We start from the raw sequence: 17,417 nt of genomic DNA on the forward strand, positions 1-17,417 counted from the left end.
GGGCTTTATCCCATTCCATTCCCCACTTACTGAGGAATTCTTAATAAAGAACAAGCCCCAAAAATATGACAATCCAAATCTCTTCCCAACCCTAACTGAAAATTACATCTCCCTCCTCTGAAGTCCTATGGCTCACTATCTGGACTTCCATTATGGATTTTATTGCCTTTTTATTTCAAATGTCTTATCTCTGTAAGTATATAAGTCAACATTTTGAAACTAAAATGCATATGTGATTACTTAGCAAAGAAAACTAGGTAGGAAAGAGGGAAAGAGAGACTTGGCTCAATTTTACAACATTAGTAATGGTCCATCAAAGATCATAACTGAACAAGATCATACTCTTAGGTGCCTGCTTAGCATCCTTAACCAAATCATTCCTGAAACATGGGAGATAAGGACCCCTGTCCCTATGGACTTAAGGAAATTCACTGTGAGTCCCTTAGGTAATATATATATTCCTTATTATCTTCCCTTTCTATTTGGAGTTATCTTTTTGCATCTCTCCTTCCTCCCTCCCTTTCTGAATGTGTTTGGAAGTCCCCATCTCCCACCCCGAAGTTCTATGACTCCCCAAAGTTCTATGACTCCCCAAAGTTCTATAACTAAAATAAATCGCCACTTAGTTGAAATCCCTCCACTTCTTCCTTTAAGCATCTACTGGCCCATAAGTGTGACAAAGGGGGCATAGCAGCTTTCTTCCCTGAGAGGGGAAAACTCAAGGACCCAGTGAACAACCCAGCAGTGCCCTCCCCTGCCTATCTTTGAAAAATTCAACAGTAATTGAAAAGACACAGGTGGGAAAACCAGACTGGCAAGTGGGTGTTTCTGTTTTTGATTAAGGGGGGCAAAGTTCATTCTTGCATCCTGTGTAATGCACAGCCTCTTATTCCCAGCAGTACATCTATCTATGGAGGGCCTACTGCCTTCTTAGTTGACCAATTCTATGCCATGGTGTGATGGGGGAAAGGTAAGCAGATTGTATACCCTTTTCCAGCTTTCCTCTTAGGAGCTCCAGATACTTTTTTTTAAAAAAATATGACAAGGAACTCACCAAATCCCTGAACAGTAGCTAGGCACATTGCCAACAAAAAAACAAATAATTATAATCCACCCACAATAATGTCTGTTCTACCTGCAATATTAGACAACTGGGTGGAAATATACAGTGCCAAATCCAAAGCCATGAGGTCTGAAGGCCCAATGGTCAGGAGTTCTCTCTGCTAGACAGACATCAAAGTATCAGGTTTTCTGAAGGAAGAAGCATTTAATTATGATCACACACGCTTCAAAGTGCTTTCAAGTGGTCAGTAGCTCCTCCCTGCTTCCCTGTCTGGGCAATGAGCTCTACTTCCCTGATGAAAGAGTTGTGTTTCAAAGAGGATTCTCTCTGGCCCCACAGATTTGATGGGGCAGTAGAGTTGTGATCACCTTTCAAAATCCCATGAGTCCATGTTGAAATGAAATGGTCAAATCCTGCCTTCCAGGTGCTTTGCCTGGAACTGGAGATCCCATGTCCTTTGTGGCAGGTATCTGGGGACAGAATGCCATCAGTGGACAATCCTCAATTAGAACCCACATCCTTTTCTGGCCCAGCAGGGGTTAAATTCACTTTCAAGGTGTGGAGCAAGAATTAGTCTATTGATTAGCTTCAGAACTGAACGGATCTTTTAGGGCAGAGGGGGTGGAAGGAAATGATTCGAGTATCATTCATTAGTGTTATCAGATGTCCAGAAGCTAAAACATGGGGAGAACTTTAAAAATAAAAACAGAAATCAGCTACATAAGCCTGAGAAACCATTATTTCTCTTTCTACTAAAAATAGATTTTTATTATCTTGAGAGTGTACATGGGTATAATCTTTTTAGAGCATAATTTGGCAAAATCTATCAATACTGTATTAAAAACACGCATTCACTTTGAACAAGTAATGCCACTATTGGGAATTTATCCTATGAAAATACATGAAATATTCAACAAAACATATGTAAAAGAATGGCCAACAAAGCATTATTAGTCATGGTTTTAAAAATACATCAAAATGTCCATCAGTGCAGGGACAGGCAAATAAAAATGACACACCCATATAATGGATTACTACAGACTGGTTAAAAGAATGAGAAGGATTTGTGTGCGCCCATATGGAAAGATTTTGAAAACGCATCATTTAGGGGGAAAGGCTGGGTATAGAACAGTGTGTAGAGTATAATTCCTTATATGTTAAAATACACACATATTTGTGGGCATGGGCACTTAATGACATTCAGGCATATGCATGAAAAAAACTCTAGAAATGGTTAGCAGTGGTTGACTTTGAGCCAAGGACTTGAAGCGGGTGAAGAAACAGCTTAACAGGGTGGCATTTAGGAGAAAGCTCAGGGACCAGTTTAAGTTTCTTATTTGCCTTCCCCATTGTTAAAAATAGTAATAAATATTCTGTTATCATTTTAAAGGTTATCTAAGTTAGTATCTTCAACCTCAATTGGGTATGTGGTCAGAGAAAGAACAACGACAACAAGAAAAGATATTCACAGGGAGATCAGTAATACCCTCAGCAGCTAAGCTAAAGAGGAAGTATCCCAGTCCATAGGAGAAGATGCTGGCCTCTGAAAAAATTTTTTCATGAGGGTGGAGGGGGAAGTGGAAAGAAGAAGAGTAATACTTGCCTCCTCTGGGTTTTTAATCCAATTTATTTTTTTTCTACTTATTTTACTTTGGAAAAGGGACTTTGATAAGAAGAACTAAACCTTGTGGGAGAATGTTAGGGACCAAAATGTTTTCCTAGCTATGCAGAGAGTCAGAAGGAGCACTCTTATCCTTTCCTCACCCACTGGCCAATCGAAAGGCCAAACTAGAGGTGTTCAGAGGGAATGTTGACAGAGCTGCTTAGCAATGGGCCTGGAAGAATGAGGAATATGAACCAGCCCCTGAGAACAGACCTTCAAGAGCTGCTGGTGACTCGGTTACTACCGAACAGCAGGACTCCTTTGTGTTCTTGAGCCTGGGAAAGAAAAGAAAGAAAAAACCCTTTTGCTTTTGCAAACAGTCTTGAATTGCAGTTTCATTATTCCATTTCAAGGTCCAGGTTGGTGTGGCATAGGCAACTGTTTACCCGCCCAGTGAAGAGATAAGGCAAGGCTGAGCCTGCAAAGAATTCACCAAGTCTCACCTGTCACACAGCTTCCGTTTATAATCCACATAGAGGCTTTCTATTGGTCAAGACCTACCTCAACGGGTTTCATATGGAGAAAAACGTATCTGGGTAAAATGCCATCTGGCATAGGCCTAGACACAAAGCCTATAGAATAAGCATGACTTTCACATTGTTTTCTACCTGATGGTGATCCCAGGGCAGGCACAGAACTTTCCCCTCTTCTCACTCACCATCTGATCATTCGTCAAGAGGGCAGAAGAGGATGGTTAAGAACATGATAAGCCTTGTTGGATAGTTTCTAAACTTTGGAGCGTCTTCAAGGAAGTGGGCACTCCCCCTCGGCAGTTACTTCAGCTAGTTACAGGGCGAATGAGGCCAAGGTCATGAGCTTATTTACCCTGAGGGCTATTAGCTGTAATTTGTTTTATGACCACATCCTGCATCCCTCAACCCAAACAGCTGTTTCAAAAATGGATGCCCTTGATGACAAGAGGGACTGGTCCAAAGTAAAATAGATGTGTTAGTTCAAATGCAACGTACTCCAGGAAAAATGATACAAAGCACATCAAAAGTATTAAAATGACATCACCTAGTATTTGTTCCAAAGAGATCAGGAATAATAACATCAAGCAGACCTCAACAATCTGCACAACTGCTAGGCTGGTCATCAGACAAAAATGGCTACTTATTCACAGATAGCCATTTCTTCTTAAGGAGAAGACTATCACAATAACTCTGAATCCGTTTTTCCAATAAAATAAAAGTCTTCAAAGAAAATTATTTCATTTAGCACATAAAGAATGTCCTACTTGTTTACAGGTGTTCCCCCCAGGGAGGAAACTGAAGTCAAGATGAGTTCTATCAAAGTTTGTGCCCTTTATAAGCTCATGGCTATGCATTTTATGAAAAAACTAAACTAAATGCATTTTAGTCACGACTTGATCTGTGTATTTCTCATGCTAATCAGATACTGATGTTTTTCTCTTATAAACTGTTAGTTCTTTAAATTGCCCCACACAGTTTTTCCCTCCAAACTGGTTCTTCACCCACACACCATGCATAAAATACCTCCTTTATTTTCTGCAAAACCCAGCCCTGATGCTTTTCCATCACTGATAAAAAGAAACAAACTTACAAACTGTCTTTCCTGACACTTCAATCTATTGTCTTGCTTTTGAAGTTTCAAATATAATCCACAAACATAATCTCTGAAATACCACATGCACCAGTATCTGACAACACGTATAAAGGCCTAAAATTGCCCAGCCTGCACGGCCTATAAACCAGGAATTTCTGGTTCAATTCCCAGTCAGGGTATATGCTTGGGTTACAAGCTGGATCCCCAGTGTGGTGCGTTCAGGAGGCAGCTGAATAATGATTCTATCGCATCGCTGATGTTTCTCTCTCTCTCCCTCTCCCTTCCTCTCTGAAATCAACAAAAATTTATAAATTTTTTAAAAGACCTAGAATTAACCTTGAGGACTGTCTCACACACACTCACCTTAACCTAAAATTAGCCTTGGGGGTCATCTTACATACCCTGAAATCTGAGCACCTGTGCAACTGTAAGCTCTCTAATCTCAAAATAATGAAAACTTGCAACACTTCAAATAAGAATCACCATTTTTAATCCCTGATCCCAGGAAATGGGCAGCTACACTGCTCCCTTACTGGCATGAGTCTGTCCTCTGGGGGAGGAGAGAGCCTCACCTCCTCAGTTCCTTCCTACAGGTGTCCCCTGAAAGACTGAGTCAACAGGAGGCTCCCAGGTCCAATAGTCTCAGGTGTACAACTCTGCCGGGGGCTGACACAGGACCTTCTCTTTCAGGAACTGATCCACCTATCACTGCTCATTGCCTTCCAGAGCACTGAAGCCAGGCCTCAGGGGAAGATACAGCTAATTTTCTAAATATTGAGCCTATTTTGGAAATGATCTGAGAAAGTGTGTCACCCTAATCAGAGAGACATATGTCAGCCATGTATGTCTTTATCCAAAACCTGAGGCATGTTGATTGGACCATGGATAACACATTGAATCAGGCTTAGTATAGAGATCCTGGGATATGGAATCCATACCCTCTTTCTACTCTAGTATTCTATTCTTCCCAACTTCTTTCAAGAACCTCTCCCAGTTCTTCATGGGTTATCAAGCTACCCACAGTTCCTCTGTTTGCCCCATATATTGGGTAGTATGTAAAATAAGGGGACCCAAAATCCCTCCAAATCATGGAGGATTATATATGACTATCATTTTACTTAATATATTCCCACCCCCTTTCTACAAGGTTATGAAATCACGAGAAAAAAAAAAATCCTGCTCCTTTAATGCCTTTTCTGTTTATTTTTTATATCCCCCTTTCTCCTTGCCTAGCTTTTCCCTTCTTCTCTACCCTATAGTACAGAGCCCCTTTTCTTTACTTCTTCTGTATAATTCTAAACACAGCCTCTGCCAATAACCCTGAGCTCTTGCTGCATCATGCTGATTTGCACCAGCTGTGCTTGTGGTGGTTAACCCATACTTATAACAGGGTCTCCTTAGATCTTCCTCTGAAAACAAGATTCCACATATACATCTAAAAGTCATAAGCAGTGGGAAGGAAACTGAGCCAAGAGTAAATAGACCCTGCTTTGAACTACTGATCACATTAAATAAGAGAAAAAAATACAACTGGAGAAAAGAAAACTGCTACCCAGAGTTGTAGCTTAGAGATTTTCTTGGATATGCACAACAAACTGTAAAATGATCTGTTCAGTTAAACATCCCACTTCCAAATTTAATGTTGAATTTCTCAATATTAATGCGAGGAAGAGGCAGGGCAGGGCAGGGCAGGGAGTGAAGGATGGGAAGACTGCCATCAAGAAGGATTCAAGTGACAATACAAAGTATACTCCCAAATTAAAAGAGTGAAGCCAGGAACTTCATCATATAACTAGAGTTTGCAAAGCTTAGTCTTTGACAATCTTATACAATTGTTAAAAAAATAAATAAATAAAACTGCATGAAGCAGCTGTTGGGAGTTCGAGTCAAATGATGTTATCCTTGCAATTTGGGGCAAATCAGAATCTTGGATTGTGAGTTTTCCTATCAACTCCCTCCCTAAGAGGTCACTGGCAAAGTTACCAGATAGTTTGTGTATACTGAACGGTCTGGCCCATTTATTTTCCATTATGAAACAATGTGTAATGGTCGTATGGTTGAACATGACCTGGTAATGTGAATGACTGTCATTAGGATGTAATTAACCTTCATCTCTGCCCCGTGGAACTACGTTCCAGAATCTCCAAACCAAACTGCATTTGTCCTAGCTGTATGGGACAAATGCTGTTGGTTTTGTTGAAACAAACGTCATCCAGATTGTACAATTATTTACCAGTTTCAAAGACTCTGGCAATCTCAAAACCAGGGACACAAACATGATCCATCTGATATAAGAGGACATCAGCAGTCTAAGAAAAATATGGTGAAGCTAACCCTGTATTACAAAGCTCATCTACTGACAAGTTAGGTTCCAAAAGGCTGTCTTCAAGTCTGCTCCTCTGTAAGTCCAGGAGGATATTAAAGAAGCCACTGCTAACCATCTCTTATTGAGGGCAGGCAGAAAGGGGAGACAGCTTCCACCCATCTATGGAAGGTATTAGGTTGAAAGTGTACAGGAGACAGAACTTCTATATTCACTTTATGCACTTGAAAAAGTTAAGAGTACATTTCTGTCCACTAAAAACAGCAGCAGCATGACTTCAAGGCTCCCAGAACACTTTATTCTGTCAAACTTCAAGCACTGAGTTCCTGAGCAGCAACAATATTACTACAAAAATGGAGCCCCCACCAACAGGAGTTTAGTGGATAAACTATTTACCAGGAGGTAAAGGCTTACATGGCCCTTCCTGATCTGACCCCCACCATCCTTTCAAGCCTATCTCCCCCTATACCTTCTACTTGGAACCCTGTCTTACATCCATATTGAACTTCATTCCCCATTTCCTCTAACCTCTACACATACATGCCTTTCCCTCTGCATGTGCAAAGGACTTCCTTCCCCACCCTCATCATCACTTACTCCTATAATTCATTAATTATTCTTAGCTTTTCCTAACACCTCCCAGATTCAGATAAAATGTGCCTCCTACATGCTCCCTTATAACCTGTATTTCCTTTTAATTGCCCTGATCACATGTCTGATGCCTTTTTTAAAAGAATCTATATTTCCCACTGAACCATGAGTCAGGGGTTATATCAGCCCTATTCACAGCAGATATTCAACAAATACTTACTGGATAAATGCCCCAATTCACTATTCTACATTTACTAAAGTAGGCATTAATGTATTTGAGATGCTTTCTTTATATAATGATATCTGTCCCTTTGGTAGCCCTTTTATCTTGACATGTTTAATTATAGAACTGTAAAAGTACAGAGAAACACAGAAATATATAATCATGTTCACGTTACTACCATTCTGGAATGACTAAATGTTAACAGCTGTACATTGTGCATATTACTTTCAGTTTATTTAAGACTATGTTCAAAGGGCCAAACTCAAATGGTTTTGTGATCAATCCTGAGTTACCTAGAGAGAGAAAAATGGAAACATTAATGAGCACTTGCTATGTGCCAATCATTGTCCTAGAGGGTTCATATACATTGCATATTGCCTTCCAAAGAATATTATTATCCACATCTTATAGATGAAGCAACTGAGATTTAGAAGATTAACTACCACCCAAGATAAAAATACATCTGGTAAATGTCACTAATAGGCCTAAATCAAATTCTATTTAAATCCAAAAAAACCCATGGGGCTTTCCCCTTTATTATCTAGATCCTCAAATCCTACACATATCTGAAAGGAACTTGCATTTTTTGAACCATATATGTAATTCCTCCACTCATTTTACTTTATTTATTTTTTTAATTCTCAACTGAGGGTATTTTTCCATTGATTTTTAGAAAGAGTGCAGACAGGATAAAGAGAGAAGCACAGGATAGAGAGAGAGACACATCAGTTGGTTGCCTCCTGTATGCCCAACCAGGTACCTTGACTGGAATAGAACCCGGGACCCTTCAGTCTGCAGGCTGACACTTTATACACTGAGCCAAACTGGCTAGAACTCCTTCATTCATTTTTTAAATGTAGCTAAGTGCCTACTATGAGCCATGTGCTATCTCATGAATGTACAGAAAAATAAGGTAACCAGGGCCCCGCATTTATTTACAAGCATTCTTGTTAATTTAGCTGCAGAATAAGAACTAAAGTTGTTATGTAATGGACATTCTCCACTGCAAAAGAAACATGCAACCAACCAGGCAATGAGAAAATAGCACCAATAGGCTGGATAGACCTACCACACATACTACCGTGTTTCCCCGAAAATAAGACATCCTCCGAAAATAAGACCTAGTGCATGGAAAAATAAGACATCCCCTGAAAATAAGATCTAGCGCATCTTTGGAAGCAAAAATTAACATAAGACACTGTCTTATTTTTGGGGAAACAAGGTATCTCAGTTCAAGGATGACAAACAACAAGCTACACTCATGCCAGATGGCCCCTGAAGTTTCTCCTGGTCCTACCACGACTAGAAGCTTGTGACTGTGGTGGGAGAAGATTTTACAAGTTGACTGGATACTTAAGAATCATACTTAAAAACTGGCTGTCATTTATGATTTCTACAGGGCCCTATATTTTTGTTTTCACAATAAACAAATAAAAAAGAAACATAAGGATGAATAACTTGGCTCTTTTCTCCATGTTATCTTCTTGGCTCTCAGTTCAAAATCTAATGGGACTCCCTGGTTGGCACCTATGTGGCTCTTCAGAGCGGGTCTGGTGCAGGTCAGCCTCTGCACCTCTTCCTCGTGGTCCTGGCCTCCCTTCAGAAGATGGATGAACACCTTGGTCCCTGTCCGAAAGAGATGGCGTGTCCTTGTATGTGTACGTGGTATGGAGGGCCTTGCTACATTTCTCTCGGTAAGTCCTGAATGTTTGGGAATCACTCACTCTGTTTGTGACAGTACTGTCAGCAGTTTGGGCTTCTCTTAGTAAAGGATAATACTTCTAAACTTCCATTTGAAATCTTGGCTTGTTCTTGCTTTGCACCCTCAATTATCCTTACAAATAACTTCTCCTCCCACTTGGACATAGCATGATTCTTCCATCACAATGTTTTAAGTCTCTTTGCTATTTTTCTCTTCCTTGATCAACATTTTTATTGTGGAAACAATTTAGATTTGTCCTGGCATTGCATCCATCCTACTTAAAAAGAGTGTTCTGAGGCAAACCTAAGTTAGTTTGACCCTGAGGGTAAACATGAGTGGATGGATGGGTTATTGTTTACTGAAGACTCTTTTCATCAGGCTATTTGCTTTTATTGTCACTGTATTTTTACTGTACACATCTGTTGTTGATTTCTCAGAAATCCAGTAAAATTGTAATGGTTACTACTATTGGCATGTACAATCTACAGAATAAAACATATGCCTTTTTATTACATCAGAGAAAACACCACTGATCCCAGAAATTCTGTTACTTAGGTGTTCTTCTCAGGATAAGCACCAATAAGTGCGATGTTCCTTATCTGCCCATTCCTTTGTTCATTCATTCATTCATTCATTCATTCAAAAAACAGCTCAATGTAATTATGTAACTTTGGAGTGATGTAACTTTGAATAAGACAGACAAAGTTCCTTATGCAGAAGCTCACAGTATACTGGAAAAAAATATATAAAATAAGTGACTGCCAAATAACGTGATAAATATACATAAAGAAAACCAAATTCAGAAAAAAATGACAGCCTTAGCTGGTTTGGCTCAGTAGTTAGAGCATCGTCCCACTGACTGAAGGGTCCCAGGTTCAATTCCAGTCAAGGGCACATACCTTGGTTGCAGGCTTGATCCCCATCCCTGATCGGGGCCTGTGTGGGAGGCAACCAACTGATGTGTCTCTCTCACATCGATGTTTCTCTCTCTGTGTGTCTCTCCCCCTCCCTTCCACTTTCTCTAAAAATCAATGGAAAAATATCCTCAGTGGGGATTAACAAAAAAGAAAGAAAGAAAAATGACAGGGGCACAAATTGTCTACGGAGATCAGGGGAAATTCCCAGAGTCTGAAGGATGACTAGGAGTTTGCTAGGAAAAGGGGAAGGAAGGTCATTTTAAACAGAGAGAAAAACAAAAGCACTTAGGGCTACTGTTATCAAATGCAATTTTTTAAAAGAATGCTAATCACGTCCTATCAATGACATACCAAAACCTCTAACTTTCTAAAATTTTCTTTATCTATAAAATTTCCTGAGATTCCCAGACCAGGGTCACTCATCACGTAAAGCAGGTGAATTTTTCATGGGGGAAGAGTTTATAGTGAAAGTATTTGCCTATTCCTCTTCCCAGCCCCTGAGAAAGGAGGGCCCACTGCCATGAGAGGAAGTGCAACCTCTCCCAATACCCTATACATTTGGAATCCAAGGAAAAAATTAAATAATGTCATCCAGTCCTTGTATTTGTCCTCAAAGGAGAGTTAAGTCCAAAGGACAGAAGACGCTTCCCTTCCATTTCCTTTCCTGGGAATGATCCATTTGTAAGCTCTTCTCTCTCCAGCCATGACTTCTGACTCCTCAACCTTGCCCTGACATGATGGAGTTTTCAAGAGAATAAAGATAGAACCTGAGCCCTAGCTGGTTTGGTTTAGTGGATAAAACATTGGCTGAAGGGTCCCAGGTTCGATTTGGGCACATGCCTGGGTTGCAGGCTTGATCCTCAGTAGAGGGCATGCAAGAGGTAGTTGATCAATGATTCTTTCTCATCATTGATGTTTCTATCTCTCTCGCCCCTCCCATCCCATCCTCTCTGAAATCAATTTATTCATATATATATATATATATATATATATATAGAGAGAGAGAGAGAGAGAGAGAGAGAGAGAGAGAGAGAGAGAGAGAGAGCGAGCTCTCTTTGTGTGAACTCTCTTTGTGGTGAACACATTTTGGAAAACATTGGGCTGAAAGAACTTCTTTGCGAAGTCTTTCTTGGAGACCTGAAACCCTGTGAAAGCAATCTCCATAAAACTAATCTGTTTTTGTTCTTCCTTCCTTCCTTTCTTGCTAGCTTGCTTCCTTCTTTTTTCTAAATTTACCTGGAGTTTCCTTTACTCTCTGTACCAAAATGCAAAGTAAAGGCAGGGTTTGTTCTAGAACTCAAACCAAACAGCTATATTGTTTGCAAAGTCTATGATTTTTTATAGGAGAAAGTTCTTTATGTATCAGCCCTGTCTTATTCAAATGGTCATCTGAGCTACCTGAATCAACAGCCAGGATAAGGATCTCTCTCTCTCTCTCTCTCTCTCTCTCTCTCTCTCTCTCTCTCTCTCTCTCTCTCTCTCTTCTCCTCTCCCTCTCCCTACCTCCCTAAAATCAATAAAAATATATTAAAAACAAAAACAAAAAAACAGAGAAAAGATTTGTGAGTAAGGGGCCTTCCAGAATGTGGAGAAAATCTTGAATTCAGATAGCAGTGGTCAAAATCAACTACTATATAATTGGTAGGCTAATACTCTACCCATCTGACTCAATAATAAAAGTCTACATCTATTGCTTGTATATCAGAGGCACTATTCTAAGTACTTTACATATTACAACTCAATTCTCAGGACAATCCTATTAATATGCCCTTTTTGTAGATGAGGAAACTGAAATACAGAAATATTAAGAAATGTAATGAGGTCACACAGCAAGTCTTGTTCTAGAGTTTGTATTCTAAGAGTCAGTATTCAATAAATATTGACTAAGGGCTTCTATGTACCAAACACTGTAATTGTGTACATATACAGATAAGTATGAAAAAGGCCCTCATTCAAGGAGTTTACATTCTAGGTTGAGAGACAGGAATATATAAGCATACAAGTATCATTCCTATAATAAGTCTTATGAGCCAGGTAAGCAGAGGTGTTATGGAACTACACTGGAGGGTCACCAACCCTTATCTTCCTTAAAGACATTCTTGAGCGCCTCCAACACCAACACTAAAATGCAACTATAATGAAAGGTTTGATAGCTGGAGTATTCCCCTTAGGTTTGGACTATGAAATGTAGTGAAAATGTCATGCCATAGCTCAATGGCCTTACACTGGGAAACCTGCACCTCTGGCACCAAGAGTCAATGAAAAAAAAAAAATAAGAAGATACAAAGTGGGTAAACTGGAGCTAGAGAGACTTGAGACTTTCCAGTAACAGGGGTTGGCAGCAGACTGTTCAGTGAGCAGTGTCACAAGGACATGGGAATACTCTGATATGATTCTGGAAACCTTTAATGCCAGGGAAGCAATAGAAGTTCAGAGGATGAGTGAAAATTTCCTGGTTTCAAGCAATCAGACTGTTCACAACTGAACCCCAATCAATAGCTTGGGGCACATGAAACTGAGTTCACTTATGCAGAAGAGAGCTGCAAAGAGCCTTGCAGAGTTTTAGACTCCCTTTAAATATAATGGCGTTCAGGACAAGGTGAAGTCTCCATGAGATACTAGGATGCTATATGGGAGAATTGGGAAGGGAGGCCCAGTCACACTTTGAGAAATGGAAGAAAAGTATGACTCAGTGGGCACATTGGTCAGTGTTTGTTCACACCAGACATTCCAGAGCCAAGTTCTGTGAAAGCGAGGTTGATACCATTTAATGAGCTGAGGACGCTGCCCTTACAGGATGAGCTGAAGTCTCGGTGGGAAAACCAAATATGGAGTCAGATTGATGTATACAATTTTGGTAGACAGCTTAATCAGGAGATAAGAATATAAAATGAAGACAGAAAAACTTGAATTTGAATCCTACTCTGCCACTTAGTAGCTTTGAGCATGGGCCTTAACCTCTAATCATCAAAATCTTTATGAAAAATGTACCTATGGCTGTGACAACTAAGTATATTGATGAATATGAAAGTGCCAAGTACAATTCTTCATACAGAATAGGTGCTCAGTAAATGATATTTTTCCTCCCTTACAGACCCGACTGGATATTATTCAGTCTCAGTGTTCCATTTCTCATTGCTGATGATATGTCTACTGTCCTCACTTAGTAAAAATACTTCAAAGTGTTTTTTCTATATTAATAACTTCCTCAGCAGGACATTTTCATCCCTTTGCCTCATGTTAGGTGTGGCAGAGAGAAAAAGAAATTCATTCAGAATCACAAAGAAGAACCCCAGTGTCACCAAACCACAGCCTTGAAGTTCAGCAAAGAGCTGACTCTTCAAAGATTAATACAATACACTCCTACTGCTTGTCCCAACTGTCATCCAGTGTGTGTTTTTTAATTCGCTCTCTTCCTGTGCCTCAGATGAATATGATTTAATCTCCAAAGCATGCATGATGAGCACATTACTATTTCCTCCTCCCAAAAATGGGATGTTACAATGTGAGGCCCCATTCCTGAGCTGGATAGAGAGGAAGAGGTCATGTGTCCAGTCTCCATACAGGCATTCACTAGTTTCATTTTACACAGAGAACGTCTCTGTTTCACAGCCATGGAGAGCATTGCTTATCTTGGCAACCTTCTCACAAATGGAAAACACTGGACACAGATAAGTCCAGCACACTGTGGATGACTCAATGCAAATTCAGTCAGCAATAATCATCACCACTTAGTGCTATCCACGGGTGGACCAAATGAATCACCTTTGTACCCAGAGATGGCAATATTTTGGTTGGTGTTATAATTTAAAGAAACCACATATTACCATAAAATTATGATTATGGGATTACATAATTACTATGAAAATGATTCATCAATCAATTATCATGTATTTATTTCAACTTGTGTCCAGTAGTATGTCAGAGCTTTAGGGTTTATAAGTGAAGTACAATTAAAACTAATGGATATGGTCCTGATTGGGTTGGTCAGTAGTCTGAGTTCCTGAATGACTATATGGAAAAGAGCTGCACTCTCATCTAAATTAGACTACTATGTGATTGAGAAATAAACATTTATTGTGTTAAGCACATACTTTTTTGTGTTTGTTCCAACATTAGTGCTACTCTAACTAATATAGGTTTTATTACTTTAAATGACGCAGGGAACAATAGACAAAGTCCAGGATTGACTCAATAGAGAGAATCCATAAGGAATACCCACTGCATAAACCTGGAACCCCAAAATGTTATTCCCTCGACATTAAGGCGAACTTGGAAGAAGGAAAGTAGCTTATCTTGAAATGTGGTACTGAATAGCAAAAGGGAAGGGAGGGGAGAGTCATTTCCTCTTAGAATTAATTATAACAAGCATACCCATCCATAGGTTTCCAGCCTATATTCACAGTGAGTGGTCTGAAAAACCACAAGCTAAGAATGTACTTTAAAGTGAATTCCAGCTGGTAATGCTCCCAGAAGTAATTGCAAGTTCTCTCTGGAGAAAACTCCCTTTATGCCAAGAAAGGTGAACCCACAGTCAAAAATCATAAAACACACAAAGAAATAAAACACTGTGTGGCAAGGGCCAATACAAAGAACATATAGTAGAATAAGACTCATAGCTATTATAATTTCCAACGCAAATCAGAAAACCATTGTATCTAATATTGTAGAGAAATACTCCTCCATATGTCGCTCTTGTTCATGCATGTCCTGCTTTGTGTGCCAAAAAAAAAATCAAGGCCTGGCTTATCTTTACCGAGACCATTTTTCAGGCCTGTGTTTGCAACAGGTAACCTTAAACTTTAAGGTTTAAAGGATAAGATAATGTCTCTCACTAGGAGAAAGTATAGCCTTGTTTACTGTCTACTATAAACTGGCAAGTTCCTCAAGATCTGTGACCCTCCCATGTGCAGGTAGCTCTCTGTGTCACTCCTATAGGAATTAGATTATAGGGAACCAAAACAAACATGTTGACACTCTGGCTACTGCTTCTTCAGTGATAATAAAGTTGTTGTTTTTTTGTCTCTGATTCAAGAGTCTCATGTCTTCTTTCAGCATATACACAACTGTGGCAAGCTAACTTGCAACTAGCATAAAATCTCAGGCCCTTTGCAGTTCTTGACAGGCTTAAAAATTAAAAATATGAATAGAAAGCAGGAGAAAAAATGTACTAGAAAATTTTGAAAGGAAACAACTTCTAGAAGTAAAAAATACAATTGAGATTTAAGTCTCATTGGTTGAGTTAAAGGGCATATTAGATATAACTGACGAGATAATAGTGAATTGGAAGATGCATCTAATTCATCAAAATGCAACACAGATAGGAAATAAAGATAATAATTTTGAAAGAGAATTTAAGGAATATGATCAAAATGTGAGAAAGGCTAACATAAATATTGTTGGAATTACAGAAGAAAAATAAAGCAAAAGTAATTATTTGAAAAGATTACAGAGATGTTTCCAAACTTATGAAAAATACTAACCAATATATTTGGAAGGCTTCATGAATTTCAAGAGGTTAAATAAAAGGAAATAACACCTAAACACAGAAGAATAAAAGTGTAAAACAGCAAAAATGTAGAGATATAAATAGAGATAAGTGGCATTATATTCAATTAAATAAAATTAGACTTCAGCTAATTTACCACAGAAACAGTGGAAGGCAGAGAAAAATGTAATATTCTCAATGTACTGAAGGGAAGTGATCTAGAATTCTATATATATGTATACTATTATTGTAAGAGGCTACTTAAAATAATGTCATTTTCAAACAAACAAACAAACAAAGACATTTTTCTTTTTCCTGTAGAAGTAAATTCTACAGGGAAAAATAAATTCTACAGGAAAAAGAAAAATGATCTGAGATGAAAATGAAATGACAAAAATAAATGAGCAAAAAAATTAGATTCTATTTTATACCAACTAGATTAGAAAAGTTAAGAAATCTGACAATTTCAAAAGTTGACAAGGATGTGGAATAGGGAAAACTTTGTGCACTGCTAGTGGGAGAGTAAATCGGTACTACTTTGGAAAACAATATGGCAATAACTTATAAAATAGAACTTGTACATACGCAACTCAAAAATTATCTAATAAATATTAAACTAGAAAAATTTTAACACATGGAACACTCTTACACTGGGGCACAAGACATGTATAAATATGTTCATAGTGGCATTCTTTATAATGACCAAAAAACTGAAAATAATTGACGTGTCCATCAACATAACAATGAATAAATAAATCATAGTATTGCCACATAATGGTATATTACTCAACAGTGAGAATTAATAAATTACTACTATATATATATATATATATATATATATATATATATGCAACTCAGTTGCTAGATGCCAGGCTGATGACTGTCAAGTACAACTGCAGCAGCGCGAGCCACTCCCCTATGTGCCGACTTAGGGGCAGGTGGTAGGCGCAATGGGCCAGGATGAGCGGGAGTGGCACAGCACCCAGCACAGGCTCAGGCTCCTCCCTGGCTGTCTGCCGCTTCACACACCACTTCATTCTGTGCGGGACTGACAATGTGGACAGCGGGCTGGAGCCCGAGGAGCTGGCAGATAAGGCCAGGCTGTGGCAACACAAGGGTCCACTGATCCCTGCAGGCCAGGTCAAGAGATCCCACCAGTGCATGAATCCATGCACCAGGCCTCTAGTACATATTAATGTCGCTGAATCTTAAAACCTTAGAAACATGTTAAGTAAAAAAAAAAAAAAAAGTGAGATTTGAACTCTAAATACAAGTACTGTGAGAACTTGGTATAATGATTTCTCATGGCAGCATTCTTCTCTCTTTACAGAAGAGAAAAACATGTGACTAAGCTTGGCAGTAAGCCTCTCTCCCCCATGGCTTTGTATCTTGAGCAGAGAAATGTGAGAATGAGGAGAGGGTGGGAAGCCCTTTGGAATTTATACCAGGAGCAGTACCCTGAGCAGTTCCTACTGACTTGGTTCCTAACCTATTTCTAAGTCTACTTTTCCAAACAACTCATCAATTCTGTGAGCCTCCCACCATCCTCCAATGATTTCCCATCTCTTGTAAATTAGTCAGAGTTCATGTCTGTTGCTTGCAACCAAAGAGCCCTGATTGCATAGCTGTCAAACAACAAATTTATATACTTCTGCTTGTTATGACTGATCCTTCGTTATCAACTTTCTCCCCATGATTTTATTTCCCAATTAGATTTGGTAGGATTGTACAAGAAAAATGTCTACATGTACATTTTAAGGCCTAAGAGCTATCTCTGTTGGCTGAGTCCCTGTGGAGGCATTAATGTCCCAGGGACATAACCCTGACTCACCGTTCTCCAGTCACCAAGTGCCTGTAGCCTCACATAATAATTTCCCAAGC

The 17,417-nt window shown here is 39.2% G+C and overlaps 1 protein-coding gene across 1 annotated transcript in view; it reads right to left on the bottom strand.

Annotated features, from left to right (window-relative positions):
• The window catches only part of RGL1 (ral guanine nucleotide dissociation stimulator like 1), a 212,049-nt gene that overhangs the window by 129,571 nt on the left and 65,061 nt on the right, over nt 1-17,417 (bottom strand). The gene's annotated exons all lie outside the window — the stretch shown is intronic.

The sequence above is a fragment of the Pipistrellus kuhlii genome, unplaced genomic scaffold, assembly GCF_014108245.1.
Source record: "Pipistrellus kuhlii isolate mPipKuh1 unplaced genomic scaffold, mPipKuh1.p scaffold_m20_p_18, whole genome shotgun sequence".
Classification (NCBI taxonomy): Eukaryota; Metazoa; Chordata; class Mammalia; order Chiroptera; family Vespertilionidae; genus Pipistrellus; species Pipistrellus kuhlii.